This window comes from Bidens hawaiensis, unplaced genomic scaffold (assembly GCF_021521415.1).
Source record: "Bidens hawaiensis isolate Kalapana, Puna unplaced genomic scaffold, B.hawaiensis_p1.1 tig00019660_1, whole genome shotgun sequence".
Classification (NCBI taxonomy): domain Eukaryota; kingdom Viridiplantae; phylum Streptophyta; class Magnoliopsida; order Asterales; family Asteraceae; genus Bidens; species Bidens hawaiensis.
Window position 1 is genome coordinate 100,933 of NW_027492982.1, and position 12,265 is coordinate 113,197.

Sequence of the window (12,265 nt, forward strand, 5' to 3'; positions counted from 1 at the left end):
ATATATATATATATATATATATCAAGCGGCACACATGTTTTGCTAACTAGTAATAAGAGAGAGATTTTGACTAAAACTAAACTATGTGAGATAGGGGCAGGGGTGTGTGTGATTTGACACAATGGTCACGATTGCTGCTGTTTTAGTACCACCTTGTGACACGTCCGTTATTATATCATATAATCATATCATTATTATTCGAAACTACTAGCCTTTTTGTGAGTTTTTTTCTCTAATTTTTATGAAAACCAGTGGTTTTTACTAAGATATTTTTTTTGTTTAAAAAATATTTACTCAAATAGTGTGTGTTGTTATCTGTTTAAAGACCTTTTTAGTCTAATGGTATATAAGGATACAGAAAGGTTGAGTTTTTTAGCCAAATAAGTGTAGATAGAAAAATTATTTGTTAAATTAGTGTATTTTGAAAAGTATTTACTAATTTGATGCAGTTGGAAATTATGTTGGTCGATCTCTCTCTCCTAATTTTATTTGATTAAACCGAATTTATTAAATACTAAATAAAAGAACATTAAATGTTATTTACTAGTTGATATCAAACTTATATAAGGTTTATATATTATTAAATAATGAAGTAGTAGAATACTACTTAAGGCTATATATATATATGAAACAAGAAAACTTTATAAATTAAAATGTGTAACACTAATAAATTCAATATATATAAAACAGTAATCTAAAATATTTTTTTTGTTTAAGTAATTACTTTAGTAATGAAACGAGAAGTAAATATCTTTTTACAGTTTTATTGTTGATTTAATTTATTAAATAATCAAATAAATTATAAAAACAAATATATCCAATATTAATGATAACTAGGGGACTCCCCGCGTTACGCAATGGGTATTGCATCGGTGTCGATCCATTCGTTACAATACATGTACAATATCATCACTCGGTTTAGTAACTAAAGAAAGAAACAAAAAATATAAAGTCTCAGTATCAGTTCGGTTTATTACAACAGTGACACTCGATATATCAACTAAAAAAACCAAAAATAAAGGTCGTGAAACACTCAAAATGACATCGAAGCATGTTAAAATCATCGAAACCATAAAACACGAATACAAGGCTGGTTACGGTAATATCAATACCGGTAAAGATGTTCATAAAGTATCAATTTGGTTCATCATGGTTCCAATACGATAACTACACTCGCTATAACTTAAAATACAAAAGGTATACTCTATTGTTCTATTGTGAACATAACTCTATTTTCAACGAAATTTATACCGGAAGGTCGAGAAAAATATTAATAAACACAGTTAAGTATTCAGTTTAAAAAATATATATGGTGAACGTGAGTTATTAGTAAAAAAAAACAAGTTAATTAAACAAATTATGCAATATATGTTTTGGACGTTACTTTCAACTTACTGATATAACAACATTTATTCGTTTATATTAATTAACTTTAATAGCAAACACACCTAAACTTAATTATAAAAAGTTAATAACTAAATCCTTATTTTATATATAAGGATACTTTTCATGTTGGTAAATAATTCTTTCATCTATATTCTTTCGGGAAAAAACTCTAGAAAGGATTGTCACCTAAAAAGTTTGACGGTTCAAATCATGTAAGTTAAAAAAGATAAAAGCATCCTATAATTTTTCTTGTATTTTTTTTATTCGTGTAGCTCATTATGCTTTTCTTTGGTATTTTTCTTCCATCAATCCGCTACGTATCATCGGATTTTTGATTGATGAAAAGTAGACTTATTTATTTAAGATGTGAGGTTTAGATGTAACACAAAGTATGGGATAATATCATAACAATAAGAGTTCAATAGTTTATATGCGATTTAAATCGAAATAGGTGTAAGGGGGACTAACTTTTAAATTGGATACAGAGGTGGGTTGGTACTTGGTAGAGTAGGATTATATCCCTATAGATATTGGTATTGGATGAAAAACTAACTCAATGTATCCTCACTTAAACCTATCAGTACCATCCCTTCTCACCTTCTTATTATGATTGGCATTTTCAAAAGAAAGAGAGGTGGTTTCAGGCTTTCAGATGTGGCACGAGCGAATAGGTAACAACAGACAACATGTGTAAATTACAACAATAGTGTGATTAAAGATCATATTGCGTAATATGATGCAAGCATTCATGATACTTCTAATTTTGCACAATTCCGCTTCTTTTTCTCTCTTGACTCTTTTTTGGAAGCGAAAATATCCATATCTGTAATATGATCAAATTACTTGAAATGAACTATCAGACATGATTCCATTGAATATATTGTTGTTTAATGACAACTGACTGGAAATGTTGATGTTGTTACTGGAACCCACGACATACAAAAAAATACATGCCAAAAAGTTAAAAACCATAAATCTAGCAAGCCTATCCCTCAAGCATATACATTCGTAGAGTGTAGGTGATCACCTCTCATTAAAGTGACACTCCCGTCTTATTGAATTATTTCACCAAGCAACGTGTGTACAACCGATAACACTGCGCATTCGCAGAAATCCATGCATTAATTCATGTGTCGCGTATAAGATTTGTAAATCGGTCATTGTTGGTGTAAGCAAATATTCACGTGAGTACATTTGAATATTAGCGACACAAAAGAGATCAAGTGGCTCGCTTGAAACTCTTGAAGACATCATTGAGTTCTCATCTCACGCGTCAAGAACAACCTCGCAAGTTAGATGACACATTGTGGATATACACTTCTGCAACGTGGTGAATGACCCTTCACCTCTAGCATCTATGTCAAAAATGTGGTATCAATTTTATTCAAATAAAAATGTAGATAAACTCAAATGTTAAAATAAGATTAGACACTAACACTATCTCAATCTTAACAAATACAAACACTTGAACTGAGAAGAGAGAAATCATAAACAATACGTGATAATAACCATAATTGAAAACTTAGACCGATATATATGGGAAGATGAATCTTCGAGTTTTTATTGAGCTTGAACTAGAGACATCGATTTATAGGGGAGCAACTTGTGCTAAATCAAATCAAGCCTTGAATTGATTAATACATGATGTTAGCTAAGAGCTGTAGAGTCAATTTATGGGGGAGCAACTTGTACTAAACCAAATCAAGCCTTGAATTGATTGATACATGATGTTAACTAAGAGCTGTAGAATCCTCTGACACGGAGAATGAGCAGCATTTGGAGAGAATGATAGTTGAGCCCAAGTGTAAAAAAGAAAACCAACCCATATGCAAAATAAGTAGAACAAATTAGAAAAGAAGGATTATAAATTGACAAAAATAGGTAGATTTAACAATCCACTTATACGGTTATACCCTTAGGGGGTGTTTGGTACAGAGAAAAAGAATGGGAAGAAATGGAAATAGAAATGGGAGAGAAATGGAATTGGAGAGAAATAGAAATGGGTGGAGAATTGACAATCATTTCCTTTGTTTGGTACAATAGAGAAATGGGTGGAGAAACGGGAGCAGAGACGTGATTAGGGTTCCGCCTCAGCATCATCATGGTGGAGAAATGGTGGCTCAGAGACGCGTCGCAACACCGCGAACGGAGTAGAGCGTCATCATCATCGCCGCGCAACATCAACACCGCGATTTAGGGTTCCGCCTCGCAACACCGCCTCGCGATTTAGGGTTTCGTTTTGGCTCAGAGACGCGAACGGACGTGGCTGCGGCGTCGGCCGCCGTGCCGGACGTCGGCATCATCATCACCATCGCCGGTCGGAGCATCATCATCATCATACGCGAACGGAGTAGAGCAGAGACGCGATTTAGAAGCAGAGAGAATTCCATTTCTCTTCCAAATGGAGAGAATTGGATTTCTCTACTTTTTGCCTACACCCAATTCTCAGAGAAAACCAATTCTCCGCCCAATTCTCCGCCTAATTCTCCCAAACAAGAGAAACCTAATTCTACACCCTCAAATCTCTCTACCAAACACCCCCTTAAAAGATATAGTCTTTTCATGACATCCATAGTTCACAGAAATAATTTTCTAGGCGTATGTAACATTTCCTTGATTCTTCGTTGAAATAAACTTCTGTAAGATGCTTGTGAGCAGCCACACAATATCTATATATATATATTTCATTTTATGGATTTTCTGTATTCGTAAAGATAACAATTATGACATCACACGAACTATATGATTCCACAATGCGTGTTTATACGAACGATTACTCGATCACTTGTTATATGCCTCATTTGATTACATGCTTAAGTGTTTATTCATTTATGGTTTGGCCTCATCCTGAGTAAGTATGATCATACATCCCCTAATTATTGCGGCTTTATGTCAATTATATAGAATAGGGCCTCAGTTACATCCTCCTTGTAATATGGTTGTTACATATTAGAAATGAGTCTCAGTTATTTACATTACATATGCAATAGTTGTTACGATGTTCTGTTCACACATGTGAATTGTGACATTTGCCTCATTATATAAACAAAACAAAACTAGTGTATTGTTCATCAACATTCGTGTTGATCAAATCTATTTTTATGCATACTACAAGTTTGATGTTAGGTTGAATGAAGAATGAAGACTTTATCATCTAGTTAGACCGTTAGGATATTTAAACTGGACAATTTACTTTTATTGTATTGATATCTTTGTTTGATTGCAACGTGTTTTGGACAAGTAGTATTTGGGGTTTGAATTAATGAGATGAAATGTTTAATTATTGTCACTTTAATAGCATTATGTGTTCACGTGAAATCAACGTCGCGCCTCGGCATGTTCCGCCGCTTTTGGTCGGAGTGTGACACTGTACACGGAGGAGGAAGTATGCTAGCCGATTTACACTGCAGGCATACACGATACCCCAGGCGACGAGTTGCGGCGTTGGTAGACCGCGTTTGGCAATGTTGTTTTTGAGGTTAGGCATAGCAGCGGGAAGGCCACAACCATCAGGGACCTGTTGTACGGGTCCGCACACAATATTTTATTAGTTCAAATATAATATAATATAATATAATATAATATAACATAACATGATATTGTACAATACAATATATTATAATATAATACAATATAATATTATAATATACTATAATAATAAAAATATATTATACGAACCTATGATGTTGATCCCAGAAGCGATCGCGACGACGCTGGTGTTGCTGCCGTTTAGATAAATTTGTATATTTTGTTTTAAATGTACGAACTTTTGTTGTAATGGTTGTATAAATATCGTTTTATTTATATTATTTGGTTGAACTTTGAAATCGAGCCGATTGTTGATAATGACATTTTTACTTATAAAATGAATTATTTAAAATATATTAATAATAACAAAAAAACAAAAAAAAAGCAATATAAAAAATACTTTTTGTAAAAAACTAATTATTAATACAAAAACAAAAAAAACAAAGAAAATGACAATAAAATAAACATAAAAAGACAAAAAAAACTGACCATTATAAGAAAACACCTCTCAATACGCGACGTATAACATATACATAACGTACGTGTCAAGAAATAACCCCTTTAGGAATGTTAACTAAAGCCCTTCAATTTTCTAACCCCACATCAAAATCAGGAATCATCTCTCCTTCATTGATTTCCTTATAAAACACCACCACTCTCACCCTACTTTAGCATCCTTTGTTTTATTTTGAAGTGACAATGACAGATATGAGTGAAACTGGAGAAGAAGCCAAGTGGGTTTGTGATTCATCTTTGGATCATAAAGGGAGTCTTCCTCTTCGATCTTCTACTGGTACTTGGAAGGCATCATTCTTCATCATCGGTGAGCACATTTTGACATCGTTTAACGATTATCATTAAGCACAAACTTCATCATCGGTGAGCACATTTTGACATCGTTTAACGATTATCATTAAGCACAAACCTTCGTGGTTGTATGCAAGTTGAAATCACTTGTTGACTCGCAATGCGAGTAGGCATATCCACATTTTTTCCATTTGTTTTATCTTTACTCAAAATTAGCATCTTCGCTCGGTTTAAAATTTATAAGGAAAAGGTAAGGAGTCTAGACCCAATAAAATTGTTACTCTCTTAAAATAACAAATTATAAAGATGGTTCATGTAGAATGCTCATATCACACGGATATATTATTGTAAAAATATGTCCCATACACATTCTCATGTCCATCGAGTACCCGATTATTCATTACTCATCGGTTGTTGGAAATGCTCACTGGTATCATGGTTAAAATTAATCTATTATGATTTCCATTTACATTTCTATTTTTGTATATTTTTATTAATCAAGGAAATAGAAATAAAAAAAGGCTAAAAAGTCACTGGGTTATTAGATTATACCACTATCTAATAGCAAAGCCAAAGAAATAAAACACAAGGTTTATGGGTATAGTTCGGGTAATGTGTATATAAATGTGTAATAGCAAAACAAAAGATAAATAAAACAAAAGATGCCTATGAATGAAAAAGAAGTTGAGAATATCCAATATATGGTAAAGAAATTAAAACATTTATTTCTTACAAGAAAACTTGTGACCATATTCAATAACAATATTAGTAGTAACTATACATTTTTGCCATATTTTTATTTTCAATCTCAAACCTATTTTTATCCAGTGTAATCTTATATGTATTCTAAATTTTAATGCTACAAAACTATGCTTCTACAAAGTAATTTAAAATCTTACTTGAAAATAAATAAATATATATATCTCTTTAACATTTATTTCTGTAATAATAGATGCGGGGTAACATTAAGGTGGCTGGGAAACTTTGTGGTTCTCTGAATCATTTAGTGACTTTAACTTGGGACTAAAAAACATTTATTATAAGAGTTGACTTTCTACATTATATCTTTTTGTAAACTTTTGTATGAAAGTTGTAAACAAATTATTGCTTGCCTTGCTGATCATTCAATTCATGGTTTTTTTTATCCAACTATCAAGTTTATATATAATTTACTATAAAAATGATTATAATAAAGTGGCAGGCAAACAGACAATAAGCTGCGCACTTTAATGAAGCAAAATCTGAAACTTATGACTATTTTTCATAATTAATCATTTGTCACTTGATTTTAAACATACATATATATTTTTTTGAACTGCTGATTGTATTGCCGGGCTCAGTAACACGAGCCAGTGACCCATGTGGGGGCATTAAAGTTATACGAAGGGTTGAGAGCTAGGAGCCACTTTGGTTTCTGGGAGCTTGTGGTGGCTAGCCTGTAAGCAGGGATTAGGTGTTGGGTGCATTGAGTATGGTATGTTTCCTAGCAAGGTAATAGGATTTTTAACATGTATAAAACTATAATTATTCAAATGCGAAGTTTTTTTAAACACCATCCAAACACACAAAACACCCCAATCGACTATCGTAGTGAGGCAACACCCATCCAAATCAAGGTTTCAAGTGTCTTTCTAGCAACAAAGATACTATGGCTCGTCCAACCGAGTGGTGTCTTTGAAAACAAACATGCACACATAGACGAACAAAACATAGTCAAAAGCTTGTGCCCATAGCACACTACGCACCTTGCGCACATTTTGTTAAATTTGGTCAAACTTTGAAGAGGTCTGAAAGACATAAAACTTATCCAAAACATTCAAAAAATGGCATGGAACCAGCAAAACTAGCGTTAAACCGGCATAAAACATGTATAAACACCTAAAAGTGATATGTTTATACTTTGTGCTTTGAGTGCAGCTAGCGCCTTCAACTACACATGAGCACGATATACTAGACGTGACTAATTTTAATTTGTTTTGTTTAAGCGATCGAGTTAAGCGAGAGGCTTGGCTACTTTTCATTTTCATCAAATCTCATCACGTACCTAACAAAAGTGATGCACCAAGATCTCACAACCGCAGCCAAGGCTGTAAATTGCTGGGCCGGAGTCACCACCAGCATGCCTTTACTTGGTGGCTTCATCGCTGACGCCTATGCTGGCAGATTCCTCATGATATTGCTTTCTTCCTCCATCTATGTCGCGGTACGTACGTATAATCACCATTAACCACCACCCATCTAATTTAGGGGTGCTCATGGTTAAACCGAAAATTCTGTGTTGAATTTTTTCTATATTTTCTTTTTGGTTTTCGGTTTTACCAGTTGGGCTTGACATTTTTGGGTAAAACTTGGCCCATAATGGTTAACTTGAGCCTAAATGTTTTTGTTAACTAATAACTAATTAATTATTATACATCATTACATCTAAGCTAAAATATTTAGGTATCACTATCTATTAAGTTCTTATAGATTACTTAAAATTCAAAATGAAAATATACATAAATTTGGTTCGGTTCGGTTTGGTTTTTCGGTTTTAATTACATGCAGAACCAAAACCGTATCCGAAGTTTGGTTTTCACGAAAACATAAAACCAAACCGTCGGTTTTATTCAGGTTCAGTTACTTTCATTCTGCAGTTCATTTTTTCGGTCATGCCGGTTTTGGACTCAAACCGAACCAAAAACCAAAAATTTTGTTTAGAAATCTTTCTATATTTTTTTTTTGGGTTTCGGTTTTACCAATTGGGCTTAACATTTTTGGCTGGGTAAAAATTGGCCCATAATAAAGAACTTAAGTCTAAACCTTTTTGTTAATTAATTATTATACATCTAAGCTAAAATATTTGGGTATCACAAAATATATTAAATTCTTATAGATTACTTAAAATTCAAAATGAAAATACATAAATTTGGTTCTGTTCAGTTTTTCGGTTTTAATTACACACAGAACCAAAACCATATCCGAAGTATGGTTTTCACGAAAACATAAAACCAAACCGTCAGTTTTATTCAGGTTCAATTACTTTAATTCTGGCTTTGTAGTTCATTTTTTTGGTTTCATGCTCACCCTTCTGTTTTATATCACAGGGTTTAACAATACTTACCATGACTCAATTCATACCACCCTTAAAACCATGTGGAGTCAGTGACAACAACTGCATCAACCCAACAAAGCTTCACAAACTCGCCTTCTTCACCGCAATGTACTTCCTCTCTATCGGAACAGGCGGCCACAAACCGTCACTAGAATCCTTCGGAGCCGACCAGTTTGACGACAATGATTCAAGCGAACGAAAAGGAAAGATGTCGTATTTTAATTATTGGAATGTAGCATTGTGTGCTGGACTTGTTCTAGGAGTAACTGTCATGGCTTATGTTCAAGACAACTTCGGTTGGGGAACAGCAAACCTTATTTTAACTGTGTTCATGTTCTTAACTACCGTTATATTCTACCTCGGACGACCGTTTTATAGGTACCGTGTGCCACAAGGTAGTCCGTTAACACCATTAGTACAAGTTCTAGTTGCAGCCGTGCGAAAACGAAATCTACCTTATCCTTCGGACCAAGATTCGTTTTATGAATCGGAAAACACTAATACGAGGTTACTGTCTCATACTAATAAGCTTAGGTTTCTTGATAAAGCGTGTATTATTGAAAACGAAGTTGTATCTGAAGGGGAAAAACCGTCTCCTTGGAAACTATCGACGATTACCAAAGTTGAAGAGACAAAACTCGTGGTGAAAGTGGTCCCGATATGGTTTGTTTCGTTGTTATTTGGTGTGTGTATTGCGCAAGGCGGGACATTCTACGTGAAGCAAAGTAGCACGATGAATCGAAATATTAACGGTTTCATGATACCACCCGCGAGTATTCACGCGATTGCGGCGTTGGTATGTTGTTGTGTATTATATTTTATTATAAAATACTAGTCCCGATACGAAGGAGAGTAAAGGGAAAAGAAAGGGGGATTCCGATCCTCCAGCGAGTGGGGATCGGAATGGTGTTTTCTCTTATGGGTATGGTTGTTGCGGCATTGGTTGAGAAAAAGAGGTTAATGGTTGCGGAGAGAGAATATAATCGGGTTTTATCAATGAGTGTGTTTTGGTTAATGCCTCAGTATTTTATTCAGGGGATTGGGGACGCGTTTACGCTTGTGGGTTTGCAAGAATATTTTTATGAGCAAGTGCCCGACTCTATGAGGAGTATTGGGATAGCTTTATATTCGAGTGTGCTCGGTGTTGCGAATTTTTATAGTAGTTTTCTGATAATTGTTGTTGGTCGTGTGACTGGGTGGTTTGGGTCGAGTTGGTTCGGGAAGGATATAAATAGCAGTCGGCTCGATAAGTTCTACTGGCTATTGGCGATTATGAGTGCGGTTAACTTTGGGGTTTATATTCTGCTGACGAGAAAATATGACTACAAAAATGTGCAAAGAAGTTGTAACTAGTAAGTGATGAATAGCACCTAGACTTTGTGTCATGTTTAATAATAAACGTGTAACAGATATTTGCCTTCAAGTACAAAAAGAATCATTTCAATATAAATGTATATAATAAACATGAACTTGAAAAGGTTACACAATAATTGAATAATTGTTAGCATTGAATTTCATGGCTAACAAAAGCAAAGGACCAACATGTAAATCTTTGGTCGAATGAATCAAACTGGATCAAAATTAATGACAACAAAATTGTGACTCATAACTTTTCTCAATTTAGAGGTGTATTTGGTAATGAATCATCTTCAAAAAAATTAAAACTCACATAGAACAACTTTGACCATTTGTAGTGGGACGTTTCCCACCTTAAAACTCTAGGAACGCTACCCCCTCACAGTTTTGAGCCAACTTTTGGCCTCAAGCGTTTTGTAAGAAATGCTACCTACTAAGACCATATGTAGTCAAAACTTGGCACACCCGAGCATTTTACGCCATGTGGCGCCTAATCAGCTTTTGGGCATTTTGCAAAAAGTTGGGGTAGTGAAAAATGCCCCCAAAACGCCTCTCTCTCTCTATCTCACAATACCCTCAAAACTCGTGCCACACGAGTGTTGTGTACAAAACGTTTATGCTAAAATGCCTAAGGATAAAAGGCGCGGGGGGGGGGGGGGGTGCCCCCAGAGTTTTGTGGCCAAAACACCACAACTAGGGGCGACTACGAATGGTCTAAATCCGCCAACAATCAAGGTACTTTTTTTTTCACAAACTCCAACCAATCAAATATTTAAGTTATTTATAGTTAATTTAATTTATGGCAATTGAATAATTATTGTAAAAGTGTTTTTCCATTACACCACTTTTGTAAAATTTTTCATTGTTGACCGGGACATCACATACAACAAAACACCCCAATGTAGGCATGTTCAAAACGGTTTGGGACTAGGAACCGGAACCGATTCCTAACCGGTTCCTATATTCAAAACCCCCTTTTAAACCGGTTCCAGGCTCGAATCGGTTAGGGAACCGAACCGGTTCTCCTACCCTCGGACCCCTAACCTATCTAACCGGTTCTTACCGGTTCCTAACCCGGTTCCTGTACCGTAACCGGTTCCAACCCATGACACCAAATACAGTGGGGTGCTTGGGGGAGCCAAAAAACGGCTATTTTTGACCCCAACGGTCAAAAAACGGCCAAAAAAACGATTTCCAACGGCTATATTCGATCCAACGGCTAGAACCGGTTAGGAACCGGTTCCAGAACCGGTTCCGGTTCCTACCCGCCCCCACTCAGAAATGCAAGAACCGGTCACGGATCATCGGGTTGAATCAGATAGGGTCCGGTTTCTATAAAAAACGGGTAGGAACCGGTTCGGGTCCGGTTCGGGTCCACCGGTTCGGTTCCAGGAACCGGTTTCGTTGAACATCTCTACCCCAATGTGCGAAGTTTTACATGGTCTAAGGATGTAATTTCTTAGATCATCTAATAAGAACCTGTTTTTTATTTTTTATTTAGTGTGAATAATTTCTTAACATGCATTGTATTTTATTTATTTGGTTTGATTCGACCCAAGCATCGAAAAAACCAACCCTATAGAAAAAAAAAAGAGTTTCATATACCACCTCAGATTGTTAGACTTCACAAAATTCACCTAAAGTTAATTAGTGTAAGTATCAGTTTGGAAAAATCGATTTAGTTTAGAGAAACAAGTAGAATGTTGAACAAGATTATTTGATATTTTTACCATCCTTAGGCCACCCATAGTGGTAGCGGTATCCTAAGCGTTTTCTTCCATAACGTCTGGGAACACCGCCCCTAGGCGTTATGGGGGTGGCGTTTTGGGAGAGCGTTTTCTACATAACGCGAATGTGGCATGAGTTTTGATAAAATTGTGTGTGGGGAGAGGAGAGAGGGAGAATAAATGCAATTATTGTAAGAGAGAGATGACGTTTTGCCCACTACGCCACTTTTTTACAAAACTCTCAATTGATGACGGGGATGCCGCATGGTGCAAATTGTCTAAGGGTGAGGCGTTTTGACTACACATGGTCTTAACATTTGCAAATATTCTTGCTCATGTCATTATTTTGATACTTGAATGTTACTCC

General features: G+C 35.2%; 1 pseudogene across 1 annotated transcript; it reads left to right on the forward strand.

The window, feature by feature from the left end:
- The first annotated feature begins 5,521 nt into the window (after positions 1 to 5,521).
- On the forward strand, positions 5,522 to 10,168 carry LOC143558808 (protein NRT1/ PTR FAMILY 5.6 pseudogene; annotated as a pseudogene). Its single transcript, XR_013139814.1, has 3 exons — positions 5,522 to 5,737; positions 7,707 to 7,924; positions 8,808 to 10,168. The product of XR_013139814.1 is annotated as a protein NRT1/ PTR FAMILY 5.6 pseudogene (transcript).
- The last annotated feature ends 2,097 nt before the right edge of the window (positions 10,169 to 12,265 follow it).